Source organism: Panulirus ornatus, chromosome 15 (genome assembly GCF_036320965.1).
Source record: "Panulirus ornatus isolate Po-2019 chromosome 15, ASM3632096v1, whole genome shotgun sequence".
Lineage (NCBI taxonomy): Eukaryota > Metazoa > Arthropoda > Malacostraca > Decapoda > Palinuridae > Panulirus > Panulirus ornatus.
The window spans coordinates 9,364,118-9,376,398 of NC_092238.1; the positions used below are offsets into that span (position 1 = coordinate 9,364,118).

General features: G+C 37.9%; 1 long non-coding RNA gene across 1 annotated transcript in view; it reads left to right on the forward strand.

The window, feature by feature from the left end:
* The window catches only part of LOC139753724 (uncharacterized), a 105,551-nt gene extending 95,669 nt beyond the window's left edge, over positions 1-9,882 (forward strand). Inside the window, exons 4-6 of the long non-coding RNA XR_011713755.1 lie at positions 2,391-2,505; positions 7,985-8,146; positions 8,422-9,882. This is a non-coding gene — a long non-coding RNA (uncharacterized lncRNA). The remainder of the gene's footprint in view (positions 1-2,390; positions 2,506-7,984; positions 8,147-8,421) is intronic.
* Positions 9,883-12,281: the final 2,399 nt, after the last annotated feature.

Consider the following 12,281-nt stretch of genomic DNA (forward strand, 5'->3'; position numbering starts at 1 on the left):
GATATGGATGGTATTGGGAATCCTGAAATTTAGAGTTGAGTCTTGAAAGCATGGGAAAAAATTTGGAAGTGCACCGAAAGCTCTAATGATGATTAGGAAAAGAGTTGTGCATTGTGTGCAAGAGGCTTGCATGGAGTGCTTGTTCCAGTTATCATGTATGGATCTGGAATGCAAGTCTATGTAAATCATGATAGATAAATATATTAGTGCAGTAGAGATGAGACACTTGCATATTATAGTTCAAATCAGGAGGAAAGATAGGGAGAAAGAATGAAAATTTAAGAATGATGTGTGTTGGGAGGAAGTCATGAGACTAGTGCATGAATGAAAGTTTTCAGTAAAGTATGATTGTACAGACTGTATGATAGGTGATGGAATGGTGAAGATATATAATTCAATTAGGAACATTAGGTAGGACCCTCTGCAAACACTGTGCTAGACTTGCCTTCTGTCATTGGCCTGTTAAGGGTGAGGCATAAAGGCTAAGAAACGGCACTAGAGTTCTTTAGTTATGGACACTGTTCTCGTGGCTACCCCTTTTAGGGATTTCCCATTGGAACAGGTGTCAGAGATATAAATAGATTGAGGTTGCAAGAAGTAAACCATAGAAGAAATGGAGAAATATAATGACTTAATGGTTTGATATTTCAGATCATTGTCAGATGAATGATTTGGAAATGGAAGCAATGGATTAGTTTCATGTATACAGTTGGTATGGATGCAGCCTGAATTTGATCCTGTAGAGTGTATACGAAACATGAACTTAGCATTAGGCGTTTACTTTTAAAGAATGTGATGTAATTGTGGAATATATTTGAATGATGAGGAACTTAAAATGGATAAGTTTAGAGATTTGGGAGTAAAATTGATATGGATGGTATTGGGAATCCTGAAATTTAGAGTTGAGTCTTGAAAGCATGGGAAAAAATTTGGAAGTGCACCGAAAGCTCTAATGATTAGGAAAAAAGTTGTGCATTGTGTGCAAGAGGCTTGCATGGAGTGCTTGTTCCAGTTGTCATGTATGGATCTGGAATGCAAGTCTATGTAAATCATGATAGATAAATATATTAGTGCAGTAGAGATGAGACACTTGCATAGTATAGTTCAAATCAGGAGGAAATATAGGGAGAAAGAATAAAAATTTAAGAATGATGTGTGATGGGAGGAAGTCATGAGACTAGTGCATGAATGAAAGTTTTCATTAAAGTATGATTGTACAGACTGTATGATAGGTGATGGATTGGTGAAGATATATAATTCAATTAGGAACATTAGGTAGGACCCTCTGCAAACACTGTGCTAGACTTGCCTTCTGTCATTGGCCTGTTAAGGGTGAGGCATAAAGGCTAAGAAACGGCACTAGAGTTCTTTAGTTATGGAGACTCTGTTCTCGTGGCTACCCCTTTTAGGGATTTCCCATTGGAACAGGTGTCAGAGATATAAATAGATTGAGGTTGCAAGGAGAAATAAACCATAGAAGAAATGGAGAAATATAATGACTTAATGGTTTGATATTTCAGATCAGTGTCAGATGAATGATATGGAAATGGAGGCAATGGATTAGTTTCATGTATACAGTTAGTATGGATGCAGCCTGAATTTGATCCAGTAGAGTGTATACAAAACATGAACTTAGCATTAGGCGTTTACTTTTAAAGAATGTGATGTAATTGTGGAATATATTTGAATGATGAAGAACTTAAAATGGATAAGTTTAGAGATTTGGGAGTAAAATTTAATATGGATGGTATTGGGAATCCTGAAATTTAGAGTTGAGTCTTGAAAGCAAGGGAAAAAATTTGGAAGTGCACCGAAAGCTCTAATGATTAGGAAAAAAGTTGTGCATTGTGTGCAAGAGGCTTGCATGGAGTGCTTGTTCCACTTATCATGTATGGATCTGGAATACAAGTTTATGTAAGTCATGATAGATAAATATATTAGTGCAGTAGAGATGAGACACTTGCTTAGTATAGTTCAAATCAAGAGGAAAGATAGGGAAAAAGAATGAAAATTTAAGAATGATGTGTGATGGGAGGAAATAATGAGACTAGTGCATGAGTGAAAGTTTTCAGTAAGATATGATTGTACAGACTGTATGATAGGTGATGGATTGGTGAAGATATATAGTTTGATTAGGAACATTGGGTAGGACCCTCTGCAAACACTGTGCTAGACTTGCCTTCTGCCATTGGCCTTTTAAGGGTGAGGCATAAAGGCTAAGAAATGGCACTAGAGTTCTTTAGTTATGGAGACTCTGTTCTCATGGCTACCCCTTTTAGGGATTTCCCATTGGAACAGGTGTCAGAGATATAAATAGATTGAGGTTGCAAGGAGAAGTAAACCATAGAAGAAATGGAGAAGTATAATGACGTAATGGTTTTATATTTCAGATCATTGTCAGATGAATGATATGGAAATGGAAGCAATGGATTAGTTTCATGTATACAGTTGGTATGGATGCAGCCTTGGTCTTCCTGAACAAGTCAAGTTTTCGAAAGGAAAAAAGTAAGTATTTGTAAGCAGTTTGGTTTTGGTGTAGGTTGAGATTTGTATGAGGCATTTGGAAGATTATGTGTATTTGATCCAGCTCATGATGTTGGAAATGGAGTTAAAAGGTGAGAGATATAGAATTAAACATTATTTCATTTCTAAATTGATGATGACTTGTCAATCCTGAGTACTGTACTGTATTTTAGATGTTTGGAATACGTCTGAAACATCCCACTTGGCTCAGAGTAACCCAGAGCATGCCTTTTTTCCTTTCTCCAAGTGTAATTTTATCAAAACTCTCATCATAGGTGGTAATCATAATGCTGAATAAGTATCTGGAGAGTAATGGCTGTACAGTACTTTGGTAACAACATTTTATTAAGTGTTATAGTAATTAATGTCCAACCAAGCCTGGATCATGGCTGATACCCACAAGGCTCTTAGCTCACCTTTTCTACTTGGAAAACAAAAACCTCTGAGAAGAACAAGTCATCTTCCTCTGTAATGCTGCCATTTTTGAGCTTTTTGGTTGATAACCCACCAACACAGTTTCTGTGGAAGCAGTTTTCTTCTGCCAGTGCAGTGTGTGCTAGAGGCTTGTACTGAATACTTATCCCAGTTATGATGTAACCAAGATGAGCAGAAAGGTGGGATATGTCTATATTTGAGGAGAGGAACCTGACATTGTATAGCACTGGGTGAAACAAAACTAAAGGGTAAGAGGGAAGAATGGTTTTGGGAATGTCTTAGGGCTCAAGTCAAGAGTTATTGTCAAGCAGATAGCTAAAGAAGGGGTAACACTATTGCTGAAGTAGGAGTTGTGGGAATGTGTGAAAGAGTATAAGGTAGTGAGCTCTAGACTGATGTGGGTAAAAATGAAAGTGGTTTATAAGAGATGGATGATTACTGGTGCTGATGCACTTGGCAATGAGAAGGATGATGAAGAGAAGTGTTTTTGAAGCAGCTGAATGAATGTGACAGCAGGGTTGACACAAGAGACTGGTTATTAGTGATAGGTAATTCAAATGTGAATAAGTAATGTGACAGTTAAGGATAAATTTGGGTGGCATGGGGTATTCAGTAAAGTGAATGGAAATGTTGAACAGCTTGTGAAGTTGTGTGCTGAAAAAGAACTGGTGATTGTAGATTTGTAGTTTTCAGAAAAGAGGAAATTAGATGAGTGAGAAGAGCTTGGAAAAGAGATTTATATGAAGAAATACCAGGAGAGATTGAGAGTAGAATTGCAAAAGGTGAGAATAGATGAAGCTTGATTAGATGAGGAATGAGAGGTATTTAAGGAAACACTGTAAGAGAAGTGTATGGCATACAGGAAGTAGGAGGTGAGCAAGGGTAGTGAGTAATGGGATCACAAAGTAAAGTTGCTGGTGAAAGAAAAAAGGAAGCGTTTGGATGGTACTTACAGAGAAGGTGTGTGAGTGTATGGAAGATGCACAAGAGGAAGCAGTAAAAGGTTAAGAAGGTATACAAGCTGAAAAGGAGGGTAAATGAGAGTTGGAGTGAGTATCAGAAACTTCAGAGGTGATAAAATGTTTGGGAAGGTTAAGAAAACATGGGAACATCAGGAAAAGGGGCTGATGGGGAAGTCGTGACAGCCAGTGTTGAGGTAAAGGACTGTTGAATGTATTTGATAATACAAATGTAAGGTGTTTGGGTTGGGGAGGCCTGTGAAGTGAGAGAATCATTGCAACTGGGTTGGTGATAGAGGAGAGGAGAGGTGCTTAAGATGAAATATGGCAAGGTGTCTAGAGATGGTATTGCATTTGAATTTTTTTCTTCCTTAAGAAAGATAGTGACAGTTTTGTTAATTGATTAGTTCAGATTATTAATGTATGTATGAATCAAGTTGAGGCACCACTGGCAGAATGCATATGTAAGTTGTATGGAAAAGTAGTGATTGAGAGGGTGGTGAAATGCACAAAGCTTGACTAAGGAGAAATAATGTTTTTAGGAGTGGTAGAGTATGTGTGGGTCAGGTATTTGTTTTGAAGAATGTGAAAAATCTTTAAGAAAACAGGATTTGTATGGGGAATTTATGGATCTGGAGAATGCATATGAGAGAGTTGATAAAGATGCTTTGTGGAAAGCTATTAGAAGCAGTGTGGCGTTTTTCTCAAGAGTGAGGTGTGTGTAGGAGTAGGTAGAGAGGAGCGAGTGGTTCTGGGTAAAAGTGAGCCTTCAGCAGGGGTTTGTGATGTCACAATGGCTGTTTAATTTTTTTTTTGATGTAGTGGTGAGGAAAGTAAAAGCAAGGTTCTTGGAGAAAGGGACAGGTTACAGTCTGTAGTGGGTGAGTGGGGCTTAGGATGTGATTCATTTGTTGTTTGCTGATGTCAAAGCACTCGTAGCACGTTTGAGTGAAAAACTGCAGAAGCTGGTATCTGAGTTTGGGAGAGTATGAGAGGAGAAAGTTGAGAGTAAATGTGAATAAAAGCAACGTTATTAGGTTTATCTGAGGTGAGTTTGAATGGAGAAAACTAGGAGAAGTGAAGTGTTTTAGATACATAAGAGTGGACATGGCAGTGAATGGAAACATGGAAGTGGAGGCAAGTTGTAGGGTGGTTAAAGGGGTGAAAACTTTGGGAGGGAGTGAGTGGAAAGTGAGCTCACTACCTAGGAGGGCAAATACAGGTAAGTTTGAAGATATAGTAATCCCAACAATATTTTATAGATATGAGGCAAGGGATATAGTTGATAACATGTGGAGGGTGGTGGCTGTGTTGGAAATATAACATATAAGTTTAATATGTGGTGTTAAGAGAGTTAAGTAATAGGGTAAATGAGAGGTGTGGCATTAAGAACGAGTATGGTTAAGAGCTAGAGAGGAAGTGATGAAATGGTTGCCCATATGGAGGGTGTGAGTTTGGTGAGCTTGACTACAAGAATATGTGTCAAATGGAGGGAACAAGGAGTATATGATCAAATTAGAGATGGAAGGATGGAATGATGGTGGAGGGTATAAGGTGTGCATGGGATAAGAGTGAAATGGAGCAATGTGTTGTACAGGGGATGACAGGGTATCATTGGACTGAACTAGAGTATGTGAACCAGCAGGGGTAAACCAGGGAAAAGTCTGTGGGTCTGGTTGTGAATAAGAGGCTGTGTTTTTGGTGCATTACACATGACACCTAAAATACAGATGTGAGCAAATGAGACCTTTTCTTTGCCTGTTGCTGGTGCAACCTTGCAAACACGGGAAAATGCAAAAAAAAACAGGAAAGGAAGAAATATGGTACAGATTTCAGCATTAATATTTGTTGACAAATGATTAGCCATGCATTTCCAACCAGGCCTACATCAAGGCTGATAGCCTTAAGGTACTTAGGTCATTTTCTTACCTCATAAAACAAATACCAATGAAGAAGAGCAGGTTTTGCCACCTTCACCTTGCTCTAATGATGCCATTGTTAATGCTTGTTGATTTACTACTCTTCATGATATTTTCTTTGGAAGCAGGTTTCTTCTACCAGGGTACAGGGGGTTCACAAAAGCACAGTGATCTACAGATTGGCACAAAGTGATCTACAAATGGCACAAAGTATGAAATTAATTCATATACTATGCTATCAGGTTTCCTTGATAACATCAACTCCCATAATTCACTAAAATTCACTGACTGGCCCTAAGGGCTGTGACTTTGAGGTGTTAAAGTTTCCAAAAGGTGGGAACATAAAAGTTAATAAAACTGTTTTGAAAGGAATGGGATGTCGCTGTGAAATATATTTGAATAATAAAGAACTGAAACTTTAGATATTTGAGTGTAAAATCTAGTATGGATAGTTTTGGGAGATCTGAATTCTAGTGTTGAAATTGCACCAAAAGCTCCAGTCGTTAAAAAAATTAAGTGTAGTGTGTGGGAGAATTCTTGTTCCATCTGAGATGTATAGATTTTGTAACCCAGGTTTAAAATTAGTGCAGTAGATATAGAAAACTTGCATAGTATCATTAGAATCATTAGAAGAGATAAGAAAAATGAAAATATGAGGAAGATATATGTGGGAAAGTTTTCAGTATGGCATGATCATGCAAACTGTGTGATAGATGTTAGGTTGGTCAAAAAGATATTTAGTACAGTTGAGGGTGCAAGGAAGAGGAATAGACAATAAATAGAGTTATTGTAGATGGTGATGCCAGTCAAATGGTTTGGGACTGGAAGCAATGGAATAATTTCATGTATAAAGTTGGTGGATAGAACCTTGGTCTTTCTTCAACAAATAAAGTTTGGATATTCTTATGGGGTATTTAAAAGGCCACATATTCTTGATCCAGCTAATGGTATTGGAATTTGAATTAGTGATAGATTTAGAATTAACTGTTATTTTTTTTTAATTAACCATGGCATTAGTTCTGAGTAATTTTTGAAGTTTGGTATAAATCTGAAACATTCCTTAATGGCCCAAAGTAACAGATAATATGTAGCATATTTTTCTGAGTGTAATTATATCTGTAAATCTAACTATATGTGGTAATCATCATGTTAAGTATCTGGAGTCAGTGGTGAAATTTGGTGACTTTTCATAAATGTGTCTTATGCTTTATTGAGGTTTGAACAGGAACAAATTAATGACAGCTACATTTGCACTCATCACCTCTTTAGCTCTCTTATATATGCACCAATACCAGATCCTAATATCCATAGTTAAGCCCCCGAGACAATTTTATGGCTTATTTTGAGTTTCATATGTTCTAAATCATTGATAGCTTGTCACCCCTCCTATATACCCCATCAACCGAATTCCTATGCATGCATCTAGTCTTCCTGAATATCTCGGTTACAAAGCTGTTGCTCCTGCGTTCTCATTTCAGTTTATCATTATATATGAATACCTAAATAACCCAGGAAACTTCTAGCCAGGTATGAAGGGAAAGAAAATGATGTGGGACAAATTCCAGTATTAATATTTGTTCGCAAATGATTCGTCTCATGTGGTCCAACAAGGTCTGGATCAAGCTCAATAGCCATCAGGAGCCATACGCAGAAAACTTCTTAGATTTTTGCTTATTTTTATGCTTAGCTGAGTGAGTGACTTAAGTGCCATACAGATTAGGACTAAGCATGATGCATAGCAAAGTTTAAGCTTAAGATTAAAAAATATGAAATGCAGTTTGGGTCAAAATATTGGTTTATTCTTTTTTGTTTTTTGAATGATAGAACTAACCATATCTTATGATAACATTTATATAAGGAAAATATAATCTATCATGCAAAATACTTAAGTTGCAAGTGAATAGAAAAGATTTTTATTTATTAATTTTTTTCCACTGTTGTCACTGAATGGCGTAACTCATCCAAGCGAGAGACGTGGTTCCTTTCAAGACCTATGATACCCAAGCTATTATTACAACATCATTTTATTTCATAATGATGGCATCTGCTTCATCCAGGAGGAAGAGAAATTCAAACTGGACTGAGGACAAAACCTTATTGTTAATGAATCTGTATACGTGGTAAATTCTCTGATGGTGTTACTTCCAGAACGAAAATGGAAATGTGGCAGAGCATTACACAGCAGATAAATGCAGCTTTCCCCTGTGTTTCAAGAACTGTGGAACAGCCAGAAGAGGTATCACAACATTATATCCTCAGGAAAGAATAGGATTGCTACTCAGAAGAGGCTCTTCTGTAACTGTGAAACAGGTTGGTAACTTTTGTAGGTGGCTTGAGGGTAACACTTTCCAGGGCGGAGGACCTAGGTCACTCTTTATGGAGCAAAAATGGAAATAAGACAGTTTCATAGTTTTCACAATCTCAGTCTGCAATAGGGTAGGCCTAAGCTAAGCTATATGAAAAAACTTACATAGGATAGGCTAAGTTATTGCCATACAATGTTTGTGCTCTTTTCTTAATCACAGTATGTATTTTTACAGGTAGTAGTCCACCAGGTGATAAACCTCTATTTGATCCTTTTTCAGATGCAGTAGCAGATATTCTTGGTCCTGATAGCCTGAGCATCATCGGAAATTCATGGTTTACTAGTTACGATTCTGTGACTGATGATTCCTGTGAGGATGCCTCTAAGTTAGCATTCTGTATATATCATATTTTCTTTGTTCACCATAAGTTACCATGTGCGGTGCTGAAATTCATATGTATATGTGAATCTTAACTAGGCTTAAGTCATGATTTTATTAATAGTATTATAGAAAGTATTGAAGTTTAAGAAATCAAATGAGGTTACAATTTAGTTCAAATTTACAGTTAACCTGGATTCATTTCTATCTCTCACAGGACATGCACCATTATAATACCTCCTCAGTCCTCACATGAAACCCTGTCTTCAGGTTCATTGCTGATCTTTAGGCCTATGTCTGTAGACTGGGGACTACCTATCACAAAAAAAAGTAGTAGACCTAAAAATTACAGAGTGCAGAATAGTATTAAAGTCTATGGTGCTCAAATGGAAGTTGCCAGAGCACAAATAGAAGCTGCCAGAGCACAAATGGAGCTGCAGAAAACTAAGATTGAATTGGCTAAAGTGCAATTTTAGAAATACCATGAGATGAAGGAAGAGTGCACTTAAAGTATCTGCATGGTCCAGCTTAATGTTACTGCAAGATTTTTGGCTTTTGCCTGATGTATGAAAACTAATATCTTCTGCAGTCTATGAAACATATAGCATTTTGGATTCAAATCTGATATGTTCTAATTGCATTGGTTTATTTTCATATTTACCCCATTCCATTAGTATGGAGTTGTGTATGGCATTTAATTTTGCAGTTTCTTGGCTTTGTGACCTTTTAACTCAACAATGGTGCTTCTTTTTATGTTATATTTTAGTTAAATTATGAAAGTTTCATATAAATACATAGGTATAGTTTCATCTATGTACTTTTTACTTATATAATTTCATTTAATTTAAAGGTGCTCCAATACAAGTTAGGCTATGAAAAACTTTCAAGTGTTATAATTTAGCAGAACTAATGAGTAGTCTATGAAATATTTGAACAAATTTTTGCATTCAGGTTTAGTGTATTTACCTAGTTTCGTTCCTCCTCAGTATAACGAAAAACCACTCTTATGTTTGTCATTTATCTATATACCCCTCCAATAATCCCCTTTATACGCTTTTCTGGTGATGCATCATCCTGTATTACCACCCTTAGGTCCTTGTCTTCCTTTGCCTTTTTCGGAATTGATTTGTTTCTAATCCTTTCAGAAAACTTAGGGACATACCTGTGAACATCTTCCATATACATCATCAAAAATTCATAGTTTTTCTGAATACCTTGCAGTACTTCCATCTAACTCCAGTTGATGCCACCAAAGTATTCTTCAAGACCCATAAATTTGCTCTTCCATAGTTGTATCTACTCTGCAAGTCTCATCCCTCACTTTGGACCTCTTGCTGTTACTTCCCATGGTCACTCTTCCCCATTGGAAGTCTAATCTTATGGTTTATAACCACCTCTAATTCTTGTGTTCTCTTGCTGACTTAACATATTATCCAGTGCCCTACCATCAATAATAATAGTCTTTTTTCTTTGAAACAAATTTTTTAACGCCTCCAAGGACTCATAATTTGCTGATACCCTTCTCTCCAAATCCTAGTGTGTGAACAAGCTAATGTATTTCTTTGCTGGAAATATATTTTACGGAGTCAGCTGTTTCATTTTCCAGGTAGAAAAACCATTTATGAAAATCTACAGATTGTTATGACAAAGGTAAGATATGGTTTGAAAACATATGAGGAGTTTGTATGATATATATTTATTTATTTATTTATGTATTTTGCTTTGTCGCTGTCTCCCGTGTTTGTGAGGTAGCGCAAGGAAACAGACGAAAGAAATGGCCCAACCCATCCCCATACACAGTGTATACACACACACGTAAACACACATACCTATACATCTCAATGTACACATATATATACATACACAGACACATACATATATACCCATGCACACAATTCACACTGTCTGCCCCCATTCACTCCCATCGCTACCTCACCACACATGGAATACCTTCTCCCTCCCTCCTCATGTGTGCGAGGTAGCACTAGAAAAGACAACAAAGGCCCCATTCGTTCACACTCAGTCTCTAGCTGCCACCCAATAATGCCCGAAACCACAGCTTCCTTTCCACATCCAGGCCCCACACAACTTTCCATGATTTACCCCAGACGCTTCACATGCCCTGATTCAATCCACTGACAGCACGTCAACCCCGGTATACCACATCGATCCAATTCACTCTATTCCTTGCCCTTCTTTCACCCTCCTGCATGTTCAGGCCCCGATCACACAAAATCTTTTTCACTCCATCTTTCCACCTCCAATTTGGTCTCCCACTTCTCCTCGTTCCCTCCACCTCCGACACATATATCCTCTTGGTCAATCTTTCCTCACTCATTCTCTCCATGTGCCCAAACCATTTCAAAACACCCTCTTCTGCTCTCTCAACCACGCTCTTTTTATTTCCACACACCTCTCTTACCCTTACATAACTTACTCGATCAAACCACCTCACACCACACATTGTCCTCAAACATCTCATTTCCAGCACATCCACCCTCCTGTGCACAACTCTATCCATAGCCCACGCCTCGCAACCATACAACATTGTTGGAACCACCATTCCTTCAAACATACCCATTTTTGCTTTCCGAGACAATGTTCTCAACTTCCACACATTCTTTAAGGCTCCTAGGATTTTCGCCCCCTCCCCCATCCTATGATTCACTTCCGCTTCCATAGTTCCATCCGCTGCCAGATCCACTCCCAGATATCTAAAACACTTTACTTCCTCCAGTTTTTCTCCATTCAAACTTTCCTCCCAATTGACTTGACCCTCAACCCTACTGTACCTAATAACCTTGCTCTTATTCACATTTACTCTTAACTTTCTTCTTTCACACACTTTACCAAACTCGGTCACCAGCTTCTGCAGTTTCTCACATGAATCAGCCACCAGCGCTGTATCATCAGCGAACAACAACTGACTCTTTTCCCAAGCTCTCTCATCCACAACAGACTTCATACTTGCCCCTCTTTCCAAAACTCTTGCATTCACCTCCCTAACAACCCTAACAAATTAAACAACCATGGAGACATCACACACCCCTGCCGCAAACCTACATTCACTGAGAACCAATCACTTTCCTCTCTTCCTACACGTACACATGCCTTACATCCTAGATAAAAACTTTACACTGCTTCTAACAACTTGCCTCCCACACCATATATTCTTAATACCTTCCACAGAGCATCTCTATCAACTCAATCATATGCCTTCTCCAGATCCATAAATGCTACATACAAATCCATTTGCTTTTCTAAGTATTTCTCACATACATTCTTCAAAGCAAACACCTGATCCACACATCCTCTACCACTTCTGAAACCACACTGCTCTTCCCCAATCTGATGCTCTGTACATGCCTTCACCCTCTCAATCAATAATTTTGTTGAGTATTCCTGATAAATTATATGGGAGGGTATTGATTGAGAGGGTGAAGGCATGTACAGAGCATCAGATTGGGGAAGAGCAGTGTGGTTTCAGAAGTGGTAGAGGATGTGTGGATCAGGTGTTTGCTTTGAAGAATGTATGTGAGAAATACTTAGAAAAGCAAATGGATTTGTATGTAGCATTTATGGATCTGGAGAAGGCATATGATAGAGTTGATAGAGATGCTCTGTGGAAGGTATTAAGAATATAAGGTGTGGGAGGCAAGTTGTTAGAAGCAGTGTAAAGTTTTTATCGAGGATGTAAGGCATGTGTACGTGTAGGAAGAGAGGAAAGTGATTGGTTCTCAGTGAATGTAGGTTTGCGGCAG